This window comes from Zeugodacus cucurbitae, chromosome 3 (assembly GCF_028554725.1).
Source record: "Zeugodacus cucurbitae isolate PBARC_wt_2022May chromosome 3, idZeuCucr1.2, whole genome shotgun sequence".
In the NCBI taxonomy this organism is placed as follows: Eukaryota; Metazoa; Arthropoda; class Insecta; order Diptera; family Tephritidae; genus Zeugodacus; species Zeugodacus cucurbitae.
The window spans coordinates 12896338-12916806 of record NC_071668.1 but is presented as its reverse complement, the minus strand read 5'-3'; the positions used below and the strand labels follow the sequence as shown (position 1 = coordinate 12916806).

The 20469-nt window shown below is 33.3% G+C and overlaps 1 long non-coding RNA gene across 3 annotated transcripts in view; it reads left to right on the top strand.

Annotated features, from left to right (window-relative positions):
- LOC128920060 (uncharacterized) overlaps positions 1-20469 on the top strand; it is a 54917-nt gene that overhangs the window by 5211 nt on the left and 29237 nt on the right. The window contains exon 2 of one of the 3 annotated variants that reach the window (XR_008470185.1): positions 2196-7426. This is a non-coding gene — a long non-coding RNA (uncharacterized LOC128920060). Of the gene's footprint in view, positions 1-2195; positions 7431-20469 lie in introns of those variants that run through there. The other 2 variants (XR_008470183.1, XR_008470184.1) reach the window with 2 other exon arrangements.

Here is a 20469-nt window from a genome sequence, read left to right as displayed (position 1 = left end):
ACAAAATCGACTTGCATACTAGCACACACAGCGCCGGGCTCCTCGCGCCTAGGGTGGTACATAGAGTCAGGTGATGTTGCTGGATGCTAGACGAGGCGCGGCTGTGCGAGTGAGTCGCAAGGTTGCTGCTAATGGCGCTGCAGCGGTGGTAGGCGGTAGGCGGCTAGTACGATGCGGCTCATATGCTCGCTCGCTCGTGTGGCTCCATAGCAATGCGCACGGAACGCGCGTGTATTGTAGAGCGGAGCAATGCACCCACAAAGCGCCAAAACATACAGCGCACATATGAGTGCGGGTATCTGTGCAGTTTGCGTTTAGCAAACAAGAGCGGTTGAGTAGCGCATTGTGCGAGTGTTAGTAATATGAGGTGTGTGGGGTTCAATGTGTGTGTCTGTTCGATTGCACTTGGTGCGCTGATGCATTTGCTTTGATTTAAATGCTGCCATATTCGTATTTCCCGCTCTGACTGTGGTGCTTGTTGTTGTTCGTTTTTTCCTCTTCTTTCTTTTGACGCTCTTGACAATCGATGCACTATGAGTGCACTAATAATGGCAATAGTTTGCTTGAGATTGTATTATTGTATGCTAGTATATTATATACATACACTATGTACATATATATAACAGATTATATATATATATATATATATATATATATTATTTTGTATTTATCTATAAGCTTTTGCTAATTATTTGCTAACTTTTGCTTAACTATTACAAACAAATTCATATATCCGCTCATTTCATTTTTACCCGTTCATTCGTTTGTCCATCCACTTGCACTCGTCGCTTTTTTTTAATCCCTTTTTGTTCTTTCTTTACCACCCTTTCATTTCTTATTTGCAATTCGTCATTTCTGGTTCTGTAGAGTCTCGCTGGTGTTCGAAAGTCACTCGGTCTCGAGCGTCAACGACTCTCCGTTTCCTCTGTGGATATGCACCCCTGTTCTTCTTGTTGTTTGTGTTGTTTTTTGCATTCGTCGCTCGTTGCGTTGTTGTGTCGCTTGCATTTACTCGATACAGTGATGCATAATAAATATTTATTTCTGGAAAATTTGTTGTTGTTATTTTGTGTTTTTTATATATCATTAACATAAATCGCTTGTAGCAAGGGTCTAGAAGTTATATAATGAACCTTCTTAATTTTGAATTTGAAGAATATGGAATTCTTTGAACGCTTTTTCCATAAATATTATTATTAAATATTGAATTTGAAGACAAAGTTACGGGTTTAAATTATATGATATTGTATCTTCTAGTCTCGAGGAATCTACATGTTCAAGAAATATGACAATATACCTATATATAAGTCATACGTGTATGTTCTCTTCTAAAATATTATGATCTCTTTCTTTTGTTCTTGTGTCCATCTGAATTATATCATCAATGATGAAAAAGAGAAAGAATTCTTGGAATGTTTCTTCCGTAAAGAGTAGACCTTGAATTTAAAGAGAAATTTTGCGGGTCCAGTTGTACGACCTATATCTGTGAAGACCAGAAGATAAAACATATATAAGAAGTAACACAATATATATGCTTATGATCTCTCCCAGCTATTCTTCTAGATCTCTCAATTATAACAACAATGATGAAGTGAGAGAGATTACTTTGAACAGTTCTTCTGTAAAGATTCGATAGAACTCGAAGAACTCTTACTTTGAGGTTATAATTAGGTAATCTTATTTGATCTAATCACTGCTAAGAACTTCTCAGCAGTTCAAATTATACATTTTTGGAATCTAAAATGACCGATTTTGGTCAAAAGAAATTGTTTGTTATGAATTACTAAGGTTATCTTCTTAGAAGTACTGATCCATGATACCAATGGTTCAAATTATATGCTAGAAGACCTAAAATATCTGATTTATGAATTATAATACTGATAACTTGTGTTACTAATAGAATTCCTGATGATAATCGGTCTTACTTCGCTTTGTAGAGCCAGATCCAAGTTCCGTACTAGGTGTACCTAGCGCTATTATGACTTTACTGCAGACATTACGTATACGTTAAGTACTACAACTTGCTCATCATCACAATTAGACGACCGCATTTATATATATATATATATTTTTTTTCTTTTAATTCCTCGACATCTCCTCGACTTCGCACCACTGTGCATGCTCAAATGCAAACAAATTTTCGCTACTTACACTGCCACTGCGTCACCGCTCCATTACCGCTTTGCTTTGGATAGAGCGCTGCAATATCAGCAACAGCCGCTGTCTCTGTCTTCGCCATTGTCGCCGTCGCCGTCCCGGACACCGGCACAGGCGCTGTCACTGGGTCTCTGGTGAGTTTCTGTTTTTGTTGGCTGACTGACTGAACCTGGAGGCGAATGCGAAAAATTTCTCTACCCTTTTTCAGTATGGAGCGCGACTTTGAAACGTTTGCAACGTTGGCACCGTAAAATAATACGTTGAAGTGCAAATGCATTGCGTTGCAGCAGCTGCTCGGTAATATCAACTCACTAGCCCGAACCGAGTGAGTAGCTGACTAAGTGACTGACGGATGGACTGACGGATTGTGTGACTGACTTGGGACTAGTTGACTAAGTTTACGTTTATGGTGCGCTTCTATGAACTTAACAGAAAGTAGCTGGCTGGCAGCTTGTCTGCCGGAATGGTTGATTGAAAAATGACACATACTCATTCATACATACGTAACTGCAAACGTTGCATATTTTTTGAAAAAAAAAAAAATTAAAAAGTAATGCAAATTATTTTTTTTTATCGTAAAGTATAATTTTAACTAAAACAACAACGACAACTAAAATATTATTTATAAAATAACGGTAAACAGTTAATTGAAATTGTGAAAATGTGTGATAAAAGTGTGTAAACCGTGGAAAGACGTGAAAGAAGAAAGCAATAAACTGGCTAGCAAACGGTTGTGAAAGAAATTTCTGCAAAAAATCATAAAAAAACAAAATTTAAAATTGAAAAAAATTAAAAAATGTCGAAATATTGTGTAAATATTTATATAAAAATTTTAATTTAATTGTGAAAAAAATTATAAATAAATTTTTTTTTAAATCATTTAAAAAACTTCAAAATAATATAAATGATAAATTAATTAATAATTAATTATAAAAATATGATAAACATAAAAATAATAAAGTAAACATGCTTTATAATACCACAGACATAAATATATATAATAAGCTAAGACCAAACAAAAAGTTATAAAATAAAAAAATTAAAAAAATTATTAAATATTAATTAATTAAAACTCTGCTCAAAATCGCCACTAAATTATTCAAAAATAAATAAACAACTCTTTTTTTACAATAAAATAGCAATAATTCTAACTTCTTCCAACTGCCAAAGTGGCAACTCGTTCACACACATACACACTCATACCACCCAATAAGTGTGTGTGTGTAGGTACCATTTGGTAGAGAATTTCTTAGATTTTTTTATACCAACGTTGTGACTCCAATCGAATCGGAAGCAGTGAAAGAATTTTTTCGTTGACCTACGACAAAGGAAATGAAGTCAGTTGCAAGCCAAACACCAATACACATGCATACTCGCACACTGCTTCAATGCACATGGGAAAGCATACCAATACATCAGCAATGCTGTATATGCCAACGCATACATGCAGGCATTTGTTTGCCCAACCATCCACATATGTATATACAGGCAAACACATAAGCGACTTGCTGTCGATATTATGAAACACATACATATGTATGCAGGCAACCGCCATGGATGCGCACCAATACAGCGTAGCAAAGGGTTGTGTGCCAACAAATACTCGAAAGCCACATAAGAGCACACACACAATACTCATACTCACACGCTTGATATAGTAAGCGTAAATGCTGCACTTGCTGTTACAACAACAACAGCACGGCAAGCACAAATGGCAACAACAAGAACAAAAATAATAATAACAACAAAATAGGCACACAACAGCGGCATTGCAGCCGAAAGCGCTTGCATACATGCATGCATATCTATGCAACAACAACGGCAATAACAATAAAAAAATAGCGTATACACACCGCAGCGAGTGGCTGTCAACGCGCATGAACACTGTGGCCAAAAAGTGAAGGCTTGATGGCGGTGTGGTTGTTTATGTGCATACGCAACACATACTTATACACATAATTGTTTTTTTTTTGTTTTTTTATTTTTGTATTTTTTTTGTGTGAAGTGTTTGTTTGTTGATATTGTTGCATTGGCCTTATCGTAAACGTTTGTCCTTTATTAATTTGAAATTATATATAATGCATTTAAAAAAATTAAATTGAAAACTTATAAAAGCTTTCGTAGAAGAAAAAGCTAAAAAATAAATGAAAAGCTTTTTCTCCTAATATTTAATTATCTCCAAAAGAAATATATTTAATTTTCTAAAGCATACATAAAAATGTCAAAACATAAAAAAAGCTTTTAAGATCGGAAAAAGCTTTTGTTTTTTTTCAAGAAGTCAGCTTTTCTTGCTACGTTTCGTGAATCCAACTGCTATTTTAACCTTTCGTAGATCTTAAATTTCATATCTCTCATTTTCCAAAAAAAAGCTTTTAAGCTCTGAAGACTCTTTTTTCAAGAAATTAGTTTTTTTACTACGTTTTTTAATTCCAACTAAATCTCTCTTTGATATGTTTAATTCTCTAAATATACTTAAAAACTGCAACATTTAAAAAAAGCTTTTAAGGCCTAAAAAGGCTTTTTGCAAAGAAATAATATTTTTTCGAAGTTATAACCACTTTTTTGCACCTTTATTTACTTAAATTTCATATGTTTAATTTTCTAAGCAAAACTTAAAAACAGCTTTTAAGCTTAAAAAAGTTTTTTTCGAAGAAATTAGAATTTTAGAATTTCAACTAAATCTTTCATTTGATATGTTTAATTTTCTAAATAATACTTAAAAACTGCAACATTTAAAAAAAGCTTTTAAGGCCTAAAAAAGCTTTTTTTCATAAAAATTATCACAACCAATTTTTTACTCCTTCGAAGATCTTTTTACCTTTTGAATTCGACATGATTTATTGAATTGTATGAAAGCTTCGAAAAAAAGTTCCCATTGAGAAAATTCTTCACATAGTTTGCTTAATTTCTCACAATTTAAATTAATACTTACCACAGTTTACTACTATATAACCAAAAATACTTCATTTAATGAAGCTAGTAATATTTTTTTTTTTTTTTACTCAATGAACATTGTCTTCTCTCACCCAAGATTTCCATATTTTTTTGCACTTATTATGGTGTAACCACTAAAATTTGTCTACTGTCTCACAACTCATAAATGGAACTCTTATACCAGTACTTACCTTTGTACCTTAGCAAATGTTTCTTTATGTCCCAAAATGCATGCTCATATGTAATTCTTCATGGTCCATAATATTTAGAAACACAATTTTTAATGACAATAGGAAAGACAGGAAGTTATAAATCGCAATTCGTTATAGAACTAATATTGAGTAAATGTATGTAGTGCTCAGAAAACCGTGTGAAATCGGAAGAGCCGTCTTTTCTCATTGCTTCGGTGTCATTAAAATGTACTAAAATGGAGTAAAATGTTTGGTGAAGATATAAAGGAAGTAATACAAGTAGAAGTTGTAACAGACAATAAATAGTGAAACAAAAAAAGCTTATGACAAACTCATGATAGTTAAAATATACTGAAAGAAAAGCTCATGAATACAAAAACAATTTGTAACAGGTAGTTTTTTTATTTAATTTTTTTGTTAATGATTTATTTCTCAATGAAAAGTATTTATGTAACTATCTCATACATGAAAAATATTTGATATCACAACTTAGATTTGATATCACAGACGATCCGCGAGATGGGTAGTACTGCTGAAGACAGTTCTTTATGGAACTAGAAAATTCGTATAAAAGGGTCTCATGAATTGACAAGCGTCTTGAACCCCTAGCAATCTTCTTAAGCATTTTATTATAACTTCCGTTGGTGCACCTGGATTTTAAAAAACGTGAGATGTAAGATGTTTTAGACTAGATCTCGCAGTAAACCTCTAACAATTCTTCTTCTTAGCTCTTACAATGTGAAATCTTATTTTCTTGATTAACAATTTAAAACATTTTCGTGGTGAGTTTCCAAAAACGTTTTTCGTGGTGAGTTTCCAAAAACGTGGTGAGTTTTGAATTAAAAAATGTTAAAATGTGGTGATTTCGGGATTATTGAGTGTTCTATTTTATTTGTTCCATTCAATTTAATTGGGAGCTTTAAAAAATAAACTGAGCTTAGTAGTGAATATTAAAAATAAATAAATAAACTGAAATATGAACTAAAAATAATAATAATAAACTTCAACACAGTAAATAATAGTAAAAAATCAATACAATAAACTAAAACTAACAGTAATAATACACCAAACATTTGTGGCGATTGAAAATTGATTAACCAAAAGCTACTACGCAATTACGATAAAATAATTAAGGCTTATGTGCCTCAAATATTTGATTCACTAGTAGAGAAAGGAAACAGTTATATACATATAAACCTCTATTTGTGCATATATGTATAAAAAAGTGCAACAAAAAACTGACCCTGCCAACAAAAATTGCAACAAAAACTATGCACATGCGCCGTACAACCGTTGATGCAAAACAAAATGCTGTTTTCCGAATGTATTTGGTGAAAATTAACATGCATGCCCCAACCACCCTTAAATCGGCAAAAAAAACTAGTAAAAAGCATAAACAGACAACGAACAAAGAACCAACGAGTAGTCGAGCAACGAACTGTGCGGCAAAACTATAACAAGAACAAGCACGAGAGAAAAACTACATTAAGACTGGCGTAGGACGCCATGAACTGCACACATTCCTACATATTCGTATTGCAAGGACTTTTCAACTTCAACTACGAAGTGCAGCGCTGTGCACTACACATTTTCGTGAGTACTATATACCGTTTGAGAAACCACAAATGTACGCTCGTTTCGTTAACTCGTTGAACTGGTATTCGTTGTTAGTTGTTAGTTTGTGCTGGTTGGAAAATTTCATCGCTTCGTAAATACAGTTTGAACTACTCGTGCATTGCTGTGATGACTCGTACAATGGCCGAGAAGACAAGGCCTCGGCAAATGCAACTACTGTATACACTAGTGCAGTGGCTACAGTGAAAAAGGATGGCCTTAAAGGATAATAGTTCAAGTGCAAAGAGGATGCCGTCAACGAACGGAAATATATATTTACAGACAAACCGTTATTGATATACTATATACTTCTTGCTGTATGTGGGTGACTTTATATGGCGCTGCAGTCACGCACACATTTTAAGTTGAGCCTCCACCAGTGCATCCACCACACTTATAGAGAGTTGCATTTGTTTGTGTGTGGCGAAATTCTACTAAAAATACTCTCGAAAATATAAGGACGAAAGGAGCGAATCACTAATTAAATAATATCAGCATAACAATGTACAAAACAATAAGGACATGTTGAGGTAGGTAAGCATTTGTAGTGCAGCTTTCAAAAGCTCCAAGTTTAATGAGTGCCATCAAATTGGCAGTACTTATGATATTTGGTTTTATTTGAAGATAATTAAATAATATAAAGTTAATTAATAAAAAAGTAAGCTTTAATAAAAAGCTTTTTTTAAGTTTAGTATAGAAAATACTCTTCATTGTGAAAAAATTAATTAGAGCATATTTATTCAATTATTTGGAAATTAATTACAACTAAAATTTCTAAAAGCTTCCTAAAAGCTTTAAAGCTCTAATAAAAGCTTATAAGCACTATTTGGTAACATTATTTCAACTTGAGATCGTTCTAGCGATATAAAGGAGCTTTTAATATCAGCGGTATATTTCCAAACAGCTTTAAAAATCCATAGCTTTCCAAAAGTTTTCTGAAAATAAGTGTAAAAAGTGGTTAAAAGTGCAATTAGCAATATTTTCACCAAAAGTTTGTCGTTGCGTATGAGTAACATTTTTGAGTAATTTTTGGCTTGTACGAAAAAAAATATATAAATTCGAAGATCGTGCTTTTTTCGTGTTTAATAGTATATTATTTCCCAACAATATATATCTATGCATCGTTTTCGATCACTTAAGTCAGCCAGCTTGGCTGTACAGTCGCCACACAGCTATCGCGTTTACCACACAGTTTTATGGCCAAACTACTTGTAGATTGTTAGAATCGTTAGAAATTGCCAGCAAGCAGTTATACATGGCTGTTCATTATATGCACGCCAAGCTATACATATACAGCGCTCTGCATATGTATGCGGGTTTATGTGTATTAGCAGCGATGCTGTGGCTAACAATGGGCTAGCGTTTGCTGCCAATTCTGCTAAATCCGGAGAAAATCTGCCGTACACATACATACACATATATGTGTTTGAGTTGCAGTGTATACACACACAGATATATATGTGCAAAGTTCCCACAACGCAAACTGGTTGCCAGTTAATGCCATTGATGACGTTGCCATGGTTTCTAAACTATTCCACAATGCGCTTTCAGCATCAAATTGCTAATTTTTGTTGTTGTGCTTGTGTGAGTGTGTGTTGTACACATTAGTACAGTATTATCTTGCTTTCATTATGAAAATAAAGAGTTTAGTTGGAGATATGATTCGTTTGAAAGTCATAAGAGATATTAGAGACATACATATGTATGCAAATGTGGTATATAACAGATTATATATTTTATATTTTAAATAATAGTAACGGGATATGCATTCAATAAATAATAAAAAATTTAATGAAAAATTATTCTTTAATATTGATTTATAAATTGAAATTTTTAATATATTTATTACACATGAATTTCGAATTGTCAAGAAAGAATTTTTTTGATAATTTTGAAGTTTTAGAAAATATTTTTAGAAAAAATTTTGAAAAATAAAAAAATTAAAATATTTTGAAAAATTAAATATTGAAAAAATTTTTAAAAATAAAATAATGAAAAAAAATTGAAGTCAATTTACAACAGAAATGTGAATATTAAAAAAACTATAATTTTGAATTAATTAATATTTGAAAAATTAAAATTTTGAAAAAAATTTAAAAAATAATATTTAATATTAATAATTTATCATTCAATAAATAATAAAAATTTGAATGAAAAATTATTTTTTAATATTGATTAAGAGAGAAAAATTTTGATAATTTTGAAGTTTCAGAAAACATTTTTAGAAAACATTTTGAAAAATAATATATTGAAAACAATTTTGAAGCCAATTTACAACTGAAATTAGAAGAAAAAATATTAAAAAAATATAATTTTAAATTAATTAAGATTTGAAAAATTAAAATTATGAAATAAATTAAAGTTTTGAAAAAATTCAAAAAAATAATATTTTGAAAATCATTCAGTAAATATTAAAAAAATGAATGAAAAATTATTTTTTAATATTGATTAATTAACTGTTAAGAGAGAAAAATTTTGATAATTTTGAAGTTTCAGAAAATATTTTTGAAAAAATTTTGAAAAATAAAATATTGAAAAAAATTTTGAAGCCAATTTAAAACTGAAATTAGAAGAAAAAATATAATTTTAAATTAATTAATATTTAAAAAATCAAAATTTTGAAAACAAAAATAAAACAATTATTTTTTTGAAAATAATAAGGTTCGGAAAAAACGTTAAAAAAATAAAAAAAAAACTACAAAAATTTTTGAAAATAGTATTCGCAAAAAAGAATTGAAAGAACATATCAAAATAATTTGTATTATTTAGAACATTTCTCGACTTAAAGTTTTTTCCCATGGAAGGGTGACCTCACTCAACAACTCAAGAAATAGCAAAAATATGTCATCTATTTTTTTATTGCTTTCCTCAAAAAAAAAAAAATAATAAATATTTTATTCAAAAATATTTCTTCATAGTTATTGTAAAGCATTCTGCATTTTAATTCAGCCATTTCCGGTAGCGCAACCAATTTGGAATGCACTATAAAATTAAGTGTTAAACTATAACAGTATTACTTAAACTGCACTCTAAAAAAAGCATACCAAGCAGCGCCAAGGAAGTGTCTATAATAATGAATGGTAAAGAAGTAGGTTGCGATCATAAATTATTTATTGTAGTTTCTAAGTTAAATTTTAGCCTCACTACAACTTATTTTTAGTAGTAAACTATAAGTTTTGTTCTTGTCGATATGTAAATTTAATGCTTATACGAACATAAATGATATTTAGCACACGAAATATATATTTTTTAACATTACACGCTGCTAATCACATTACCATGGGAATATGCTAACTTCTAAAGCACTAAAATTAGTAGATATACATATAGAATAGACACGTACAACGTTATATATATACATATAAGTTAGCAAAGTCGCTTGATTTATTTCTTATGGCAGCGTTCCACATTAGTGAAATTTCAAATTTTAACGGCTTTCACCATTTCACAGTCATTTGCTGTCACGATGGCGTGTTGCTAGCGGCCAATGACTAATAGTATATACTAAAGTATATATGTATAAGCACTAAGCTATAAATGCATGGCTTAGAACAGGTATTAAATAAATTGTCTAGCGACTTAGCCACTATATAATATACATACATATATACTTTATATGTATATATTCCTTTGTACATATGTACTTTCAAATTTCCCTGCCAGATCAGCAACTTCTTCTGCAAATACTTACTTTTATCCCCACTTCCATTTACATATAAACACGTAGTAGAAAGCTATTAGCCGGTTTTGCTATGACTTCGATCCGCGGCATCAGCACTACATGCCGATCACACGTACTGGAGTCGCTGTTGCTATGCCATAAATTGTGGCCCGGCTACCAAAGCATAACACATTTCGCTTTGCCAAATGCTGTGGTCGCTTTTCAAATTCGCCTTTCGCTGCGAATATATTGTCTTTGCACACATATACTTTTCCATTTTTGCTATTTCCTATGCTCTAGCGCGCACACATACAGCCGATCGTGGCTTCGTTGCGCGATCGGCGCCGTCGCTTCGATTGTGTGTGCGAGTGTGTGTGAGTAAAATGGCGTGTTGAGTGCAATGAGTGCAGTTGGTAGCGGCAAACAAGTGCTTGACGGCAATAAAAAGTACGAAAGATTGCTGAGAGAGTGAAGAAAACGAAGAGAGCGCGAAGAAAAGGTGTGCTTCTAGTAGATAGTAAAGTGCAGCAAGAGTAATCAAGTTCAAGCACAAAAGCAACAACAACACTTATATGCAATAAATGCAGTTCTCTGCTACTTTTGCACATTTTCTTTGCAATTTTCTCATGCATTTCTTACCGTTAGCTGCTATTCAAGCGTGAACGTTTTAGATCGTTAAATTTTTTGCTTTCCCGATTTTTTTCGCCGAGTCTCCTCCTGCTTTTCGCCGCTCTACAACTTGAACTTCTGCAAAATCTTCCCTTCGTCCCGTTGATTTTTCGCTCATTTCTTTGTTCCGCAATTTTCCTTAATTTGCTCTTTATAGCGCTCGAGCGTACTTCCTCTTAACCTCATCACTCAGCACACACACACACCGCATTCATTGCAGTCGCCATTCTCAAACGTTTTGTTGCGCATTACGATTGACTGAGTCATGCAAAATTTAATGGAGAATTGCATTGAGAAGAGAGTCGCGAAAATCAAATGTGTGTGTGTGTGTGTGTGTGAGTGCATACAAAAGCACAACGGCGAGTGAATGTATGAAGTATAGTATAGTGTATAATTGAATTTGATTGAAATCGGTTATCTTCAATGGAAGCGTGAAAAATTCGGAAAGCGTGGAAATCGTAGAATTTGTGATTGTCATACAAAAAGGAAAATGAAAAAATGCAAAGTAAGACAAATGAAATTGTGTTGTAAATGAAAAATTAAAAAAAAATGTAAAAGTTTGCAAAAACAATCAATCAATTCGTAATTAAATTGTGAGTGTGAGAAAATGTGTTGACAAGGAATGCAATGGTGCAATAAATTACGACAGTGGACATAAAGCTATTAACTCCTTTGGTAAACGGAGGAAGACAATCATTTTTATTAAAGCTTTTATTGTTTGACATTTTTGATTTATCTGTAAATAATTTCTAATGCTTCAAACTAATTTTTTGAGTAGTGAGTAGACATTTTTATCGCTAGACAACTTTCGAAACCAAATCACGATAAGTTGCCTTTTGTCAGTTTCAACTTTCAAATATTTTATGTTAGAAATTTGCATAAAAAATCGGTTTGTTGAGAGCTTTCACCGCTATGAACTTTTTTAGTCAAACTAAGCTTTCATTGTCGAGTGCTTTCTCTATATAAATTGAGCTTTCACCACTTAGAGCTTTTACCGTGAAGTTGACAGCGTTACGTTTGCAGTAATTATCAAAGTTTACATATTTAGGCAGTAGAGTGAAAGCTTTCACCGCTACGAGCTTTCAACGTGAAATTGAAATTATATCGTTTACAGTAAATAACTGAGTTTAGACCTTTCTACAGTAGGCATTATAGTGAAAGCTCAATTGGTCAATAAGAAAAAGCTCAAAGCACAAAAAGACTGGAAAATATGTAATATATAATAACAATGGGTTGAAAACGCATATGTTGGCTGGAAAAATCTCGGAAATAAATAAACTCAGCCAAGTGCCTACTTAAATGTTTGTTGTAGGAGGCATCATAACAACTTCAGGGGACCATAGATGGGGGTGAACATACTGGGTAACAATTTAAAAACTGAGGACGCGATTATTTTGTTCGATTAAGTTGATATCATTACCATACTATTTGTACCGGAATATGTTGGTGTTAGTCAATTGAAATTTTGAAGAAATCTTTAAAGCTTCTCGACTCACATATTACTTAATTTAAGTTTTTTCTTGAACTAAATTACTAAAATTTCCTTCGTAAATTAATACATATCCGATTATTTCTTCCCTGCAATTAATCAAGCACACACTTGTGCCACCAAAACGTACACCCTTGTGAAATAAAATTGACACACTCGTTAAATAGGCGGGTGCCTACAGTGCGACGCAATGCATTGTTAACGCTGACTGACAGCACCCACTGATTGACAGTATTGTGAATGATGGCGATGACATCATCTCACCGTTTATTAGTTTTTGCATTTTAAAAATGCAGCGCTCATTAAAAATGGGTGATTTGAATGGTGTCGAACGTATGAGTTGAGTTAGCGGTTGTAGAGGGTGTACTGGGTTGAGGGCGTCAGAACAAGTGTGGAAACATGTAAAAATTTGCAATATTCCACTAAATGCTAGACACATGTGTGTGCCGACACAATTTTTGCATAGACACACACGGAGGAATAACGAAAAATATGGAAAAAAAGTGAACACAAATGATTTCATTTGCATGTCTGCGTTGGTTTTACTGAACTGTATTGACATCCCTTGACACAGTCACACTTGATAAATGTCAGTCTAATCGACTAACTGGCTAACTGACAGCTCGACTCGACTGACGGTTGACACACTAACTGTGCATATATGCATATGTGTGCTTTACTATATCATTATACATATAACTGAGTTTGTGTGTCTGTCACTGCCTGCCTGCCTGCCCGTCTGTCTGTCTGGTTAGTTGAATGGCGCACAAATGAATGAAATGAAATGCATCCGTTAGTTGTCTATTTGCATGTTATTGTTGTTGATTTTTTTTTAATTCATTGTCTGCTGCGTTCAAGCGACAACGACAACAACAACATAGGCAAATGTTGTAATGACAACATTAATAATAGGAAGTGCAGGCAAAAAATAGCAAAAAAATAGGCTGCGGTCGATGACAAATATAAAACGCACACACACACACGTCTATAAACCACGAATGCTGTGTGAGGCAAATGCGTATAAAAGGAATGGAAATGAGTGAAAAATGTACTTACAACAATGGAAAATGCTTTCGTTGGTTATATACATATAGATGTACTGTGGATATGAAATATCATATAGTAACCTACATATATATGTACGAGTATGTGAATGATTTTAAATTAATCTGTTGGAGTTATTTTAAATTAATATTTTTAATGCCTTTAAACCAACGAAGCTTGCATTTTTTACAAGAACAAACAATTTTTTTCTAATTTTTTAGTAAGTAAAGCTTTGAGTACATATTTAGCACATCTCCTCTAATAAAAATATATATATTAAGTATATTATGGTGATCCTCTTATGTAGATCATTTTTAATTTTTGTAAAAAGTTTTTATACCCTGCACAGGGTATATTAAGTTTGTCACGAAGAAGCGTCGGCGACATAAATGATCAGTATGTTGAACTGAGTCGATTTAGCCATGTCCGTCTGTCTGTCCGCCTGTCTGTATATATACGAACTAGTCCTTCTGTTTTTAAGATATCGTTTTGAAATTTTGCAGATGTTATTTTCTCTTCAAGAAGCTGCTCATTTGTCGGAACTGCCGATATCGGACCACTATATCATATAGCTGCCATACAAACTGAACGATCGGAATCAAGGGCTTGTATGGAAAACTTCCGCATTTTACTACATATCTTAACGAAAGTTGGTGTGAGTTATTGTTCATAGAAAAAATTTAATCTCCGAAAAAAATTGTTCAGATCGGTTCACTATAGCATATAGCTGCCATACAAACTGAACGATCGGAATCAAGGGCTTGTATGGAAAATTTTCGCATTTTACTACATATCTTCACGAAAGTTGGTATGAGTTATTGTACATAGAAATAATTTAATCTCTGAAAAAATTGTTCAGATCGGTTCACTATAGCATATAGCTGCCATACAAACTGAACGATCGGAATCAAGGGTTTGTATGGAAAACTTCCGCATTTTACTACATATCTTCACGAAAGTTGGTGTGAGTTATTGCTCATAGAAATAATTTAATCTCCGAAAAAATTATTCAGATCGGTTAACTATAAAACCTTAATGTTTCTAGCCCGGCTAAAGGGAATTAGTAAAATGTTTTCTTTTGTTTTACTTACTTTTTCTTACGTCTTTCGATTTGCTTAAACACATAGTTACTAAAAGAAATGCACCTGTGAAGGGTATATTAGCTTCGGTACAGCCGAAGTTAACGTTTTTATGTAAGCGTGATCCCCATAGCAGAGCATTTTACATTTGTTGAAAATTTTATATATATTACGACGTACCATAATAAGTATAATTCTTCAAAAAAATATTTTTTCTTACGGTGATCCATATACTTAGAAGACGTTTAAAAATAGGTTTAGACTATCAAAAGACCTTTTAAATATGATTTTCCATCATCGGCGGTGTTTTATTATAATTTTTTCTAATTAAATATTTTCCAGCCGAGGTACTTCTTCAGTTTTTGCTTACTCTCTCAACTTGGTAGCTTTAATCAAAGTTAAATGGAATTTTTTTTTCTCTCGTTACAATATAAAGAAATATTGCTTGATATCTATAATATTTCTGTATTCAATTGTACAAAATGGCAAAAAATTTCAAACTGTCTTCGGTGCAGTAATTATTTTAATAAATATATTTAAGTCGTGATTTTTAACGAATATCAGCTATCAGCTACAAAAATTTATAAGCTAAATAAATCCCAAATATTTTTGTGAAAAAATTCATATTCTTTTGCTTCCAAAAAATTTAATTTTTAAATGGAAAATACCATTTTAAAGCCATAAGACTTTATGATAGACATTTATAAATAAAAAAAATCTATATTTATAATTTAAAGCCGCATTACTATTCATGAAAAGTTAATTACTCAAATGTATTTGCATTTTAATGTTTCTCTTTTTATATACGGTTAAGCGCCTTTTATAAAAGCTTTGCATTTTTTAGTGAAAGAGATTTATTGCAAAAATTTCACTTAACTATTTTTACAGTTTTTTTTCTACATTGAAATGCATGTCATTATGCAGATATGTATTTACTTGCGCATAAGCTCTGTACTTGCCAGTGTCATAATGTGCCAAGAAGCTAACTATTTTTAATGGCTGCCATCCGTTTAATTTAAATTATGTCATCGCAGTACAAGAACAACAACAAATTTATGCAAATATTTACATATTCATGTACTTACGAATATACATACACCCACACACACATACATACACATGTGGTTAATAGAAACTAGAGCACAAGCCATATGTTTATATTTAGTGCAAATATGAGTGCAACTACTTTCACCAACACACAGATATACATATGTGCATTGAAGTACATATACATATATAAATATGTATGTATGTATAACTAAATATATAAGTTATCATATATAGATACCTACACACCGTTGCTTTGCAATTAAGGTCCATTCCATGTGTAACACGCTTCACCATTAACAAGTGCTTATGCACTCATTTGTTGTTGTTGCTTTGTGTTGTTGTAAAAAGTGCAACATTCATTTTTGTAATGACCAATAGCGCTTTGTTATTGTTGTTGTTATTGTGTCTATGGCCGACTAACTGCTGTCAGTCTGCTGCTGCTGCTGCCGTCACAGCTAATGACGTTTGCTGCTGATGACTCGTTTGATGACAATAACTTGGACAATGCGCACACACGAATAATACACTTTGAAATATTTCCGTTGCAACAACAACAAATATGGCTTTCTAGCTTATTTCTTATTGTTTTTATATAGTTTTTTTTTTGCTGGAAATTCGCATTAATAAGCAATTCATTAATTTCTGGGATTTTTGTTGCAAGCTGTCGCCTATAACTCAATAATGCATGCGTGATCGCTGGAAAATAAAGTGAACCGTTATTTATGACGAATCAATTGGGGTGATCTCGACAGTTTCTAAGAACTGAAGAAGTGTGTTGGAACATACTGCATATAGGTAAATATTCAGATTACCCTTATAAGTGATTCAAATACGTTCGGCTTGTATTTCGGTATATGATACGCTGCTTGATTATTTGAAACGATTTAACAAAGCTTTAACAGAATAGACCAACAAAATGGTCCAGTTCTCCATGATCTTATTTTTAGATTGTTCCATATTTGTCTTCAATGCGAGAACCATTATTGGGTTTGTAGCATAAAATGGGCTATTATCATAAAAAAGGTCCTTAAAACTTTTAAGAGCTTTTGCCGTTGTAAGCTTTCTCTAGGTTTTAAAAATATGACGGTTATAGTAGACATACATATGTCCATATTTCTACAAAAGAGTATAGTGAAAGCTTTCACTGCTATGAGCTTTCAGTAAAGTTGAAACTATGTATTTACAGAAGCAATTTTTCATATTTCTTTAGTAGACATATTAGCGAAAGCGCAGGCTATTCTCATAAAAAAGGTGTTAAGAACTTGCTTAGAGCTTTCCTAGGCAAACTGAGCTTTTACTGTTGTAAGCTTTCATCAGGCTTTAAAAATATGACGGTTACAGTAGACATATCTACTTATTTCTACATAAGATTATAGTGAAAGCTTTCAGCGCTATGAGCTTCCAGTGTGAAGTTGAAACTATGCGTTTACGGAAGCAGATTTTTTCATATTACCGAGAGCTCAGCTTGTCGAAAAAAGTTCAAAGCGCCACAATATTTGAGAATATGAAATGGATGAAAGCTCATATATTGACTGGGTATCAAACCCGGTTCGTGGAGGTATAAATAAATCTGCGGCGGACCATAGATCATCGTGTATCTCCCTAAACTTAAGAACTGTAAACAAACCATATGCAATTATATTATATTAAATGTGATTTGTGAATTGCTCGTGTGGTATGTTAATCATTGATGTTATTTTGACAGCTCAGTGTCTACTATTGACACAACTGTCAATCAAACGTTTGCTGAAGTTATAAATATTTAAACGAATGCAATGAAAATCGATTAAAATGCCAAGTCAAAGCACTGCTTACCTGGAATGACTGGCATAAAATGCAGCAAAGTAAACGAAGAAAATGTAAATATATATGTATGAAGATATACTCGTCTGCATGTTAGCAATGTGTGTTTGTGCGTAATTTAGCATTAAACGAAAAGTGAAATTGCGCGCGCAACTCATGAGCTGCAACGGAGCTTGATACTTAAGAAAAGCAAGAAAAGTAAGAAATAATTACAAGCAAGAAATAAATTGAAAGCAAAATGGGAAATTATTAAAAAAAAACAACCTCGAGTAACAGTGCATAAAGCTTGAGGGACCGGGGATAGAACCATTCATTGCGTTTGGTAAGCGATACGCTGCGAATTTTGAAGGCGAGCCCGAAAAAACGTCAATGTAGCTGTTGTTACTGTTGTTGTTCGTGGTGTTGTTGGTGGTGCTGGTAGATGGACTACATTGCACTGGATTGGACTTGCAACGACGGCGTTGACGATCGACGCAACGTGCCACATTTGGCCGCTTCCTGTTCTTGCTTGACTCTCTGAGAAGTTTTTTTTCGTGCAACGCGCCACTCCCTTCTCCCTTTTGGTTCAACGTTTGACCTGGAGTGTATTTTATGATATTTTTTACTTTTCTTGACTTCTTATACCCACGCGTATTTCTTCATTTTTTTTTTTTACTTTCGCATTAATTTCGTTTTATATCAATTTCTCCCTTCCGAAATTCATGAAATGCATTGACGTCCCCGACAGTGACTGGAAAGCAAGTTGCATTCGCCTGGCGGCTTATTCTGTGCAGTTTCTTGTTTTATATTCATTCATTTCGTGCATTTTTTCGTTTTTCATTTTGCGCTCGGCGCATTTTATTCTTTATAACTGTACTTAAATTTGCAGTTATGCAAACGTGTGCTGTCGCTGCCGCGCATTTAATTCACAAATAAAATTCACGGCGACTTGGTAACATGAAATTCCAAAAAAGCACATAAAAAAAAATAAGAAAAACGACTTACATGACAATCGCCGGGGCAGCTGTAGAGCTGTGGAGGCGCATGACTGACTACCTTTTGTGCGAAATTTCTCGTACATCTCGTGCATCAGCGGGCGAATGAAAGTGCGCGACGCCAGCAAGCGGCCAAAGGCAGCAAAGTAATAAGCATGCACCGATCGCAATATGCAGATTGTATGCACTCATGGCGGTGAATAGCCACCTTTTTTTGGTGTTGGCGGCGGCGGCTCAATATCAAATAATGGAGATTTATTAATTTTGCCTTCGTGTATACTTTTGCGCTTGACAATGTACACGTTGGTATGTAATAAATCTGCGCGACGACACACGACGGGAGATTTACGTTTCATTATCATAATTGTTGTATTTTGTGTATTAAATCAGGTTTGCTCAAGCAAATAACGGCAAGAGATCCATAAATTTTCTATCTACCGCCAACAGGGATTACGTTAAATTAGGTTACTCTCATTTAAAATGATATACTGCGCTTGATTTCTGTATACTTCATTTCGAAATGACTTTCTTGATACCGTTATCGCAAACATATATAGCCTCTATGAAGAACTTTTCGTTTCACAACTGCAACTGAGAGCGATTCAAGGTGTTGAACCACCCAAAATCTGGAAAACGCCTTCAAAAACCAAGTAGTTTAAAGTGGTAAAAGTCCATAGGTCCAGATCGTTTTCGGAATCCTCAACAATCACGACACTCGGATCCAATCGATCCAACCGTAAGAGACCCAGCCTCTATCGCAAACTTTCAACAACCACTCACCAACATGAGATTGTCGGAAATAGCTTTCTCTTTTAAAAAATTCCGTATCCTATTAGTCTAATTTTTAAAGATCCTAGTGGCTAGCTCTCTTAAGTCGCTAATCGATGGACAGTCAGACTAAAGATTATGCGATCTTGTGTGGTTTTCCGTGTTTTCGAGATTTCATAGACAGTATAAACAACGAAGATGTCTTTTACGCTATTTATCAGGTTGGAGAGAGTTTTTACTCTCCAAATAATCAATAATAAAAACTAGAAGAGTACAATATTTGTATCTGATATTTCAGCAAATTTTCTGATTCTTTGGCTCCAGAAGTGTCTTCAATTCATCAAATACTATTAAATTAAATATCTCTGAAATGTATTATGTAAGGCGTCGCCAGTCTAGTAGTCATAGTCAGTTGTCATTACATAATAGGGGTATAAAACAGGTCCAGGAAGCAAATTCAGAGTTTTGCAATAAAATAACTATTATAGATGAGAGCGAGCTCTTGCGAGATGTCTGACCTTTTGATCACCTATCTTTGCGATTAAAAAATCAATCATTCTTAACGACGAAGAACGATAAGTGAGTGAAATATTTTTCGAACTCAGGAACTCGCTTAAGTTAAAAAGAGTTTTACCGTGGAGATTACCTCATGCCTTATGCATGTTTTACCCCGCAATTTGTATTCCTCAACCGAAAACTAATCTATAACTTAATTGAACTCGTCGGCAGAAAGTTGTCCCGTTTCATTGAAATTCAATCAATTGCACTTGGCTTATGTGAAACTGCAATTCTCACACTTAAGACAAGAAACGGAAAGAAAACGATCATAAAACTCGCCACTTGTCGACACGAAACTGTCGGAAAACCACATTTATGGTAACAATCAACAATAAAAAACAACAACACAACCACATAGTTATCGGACACAGTTGCATGTTCGAAATTGAGAAACTGACTAAGAACTGGTTGATAGCATTATGAGTGCTGGCTGTTAGTCGCCATTTAGCAATAACGGTGCAACGTAGTGCAATTTTTG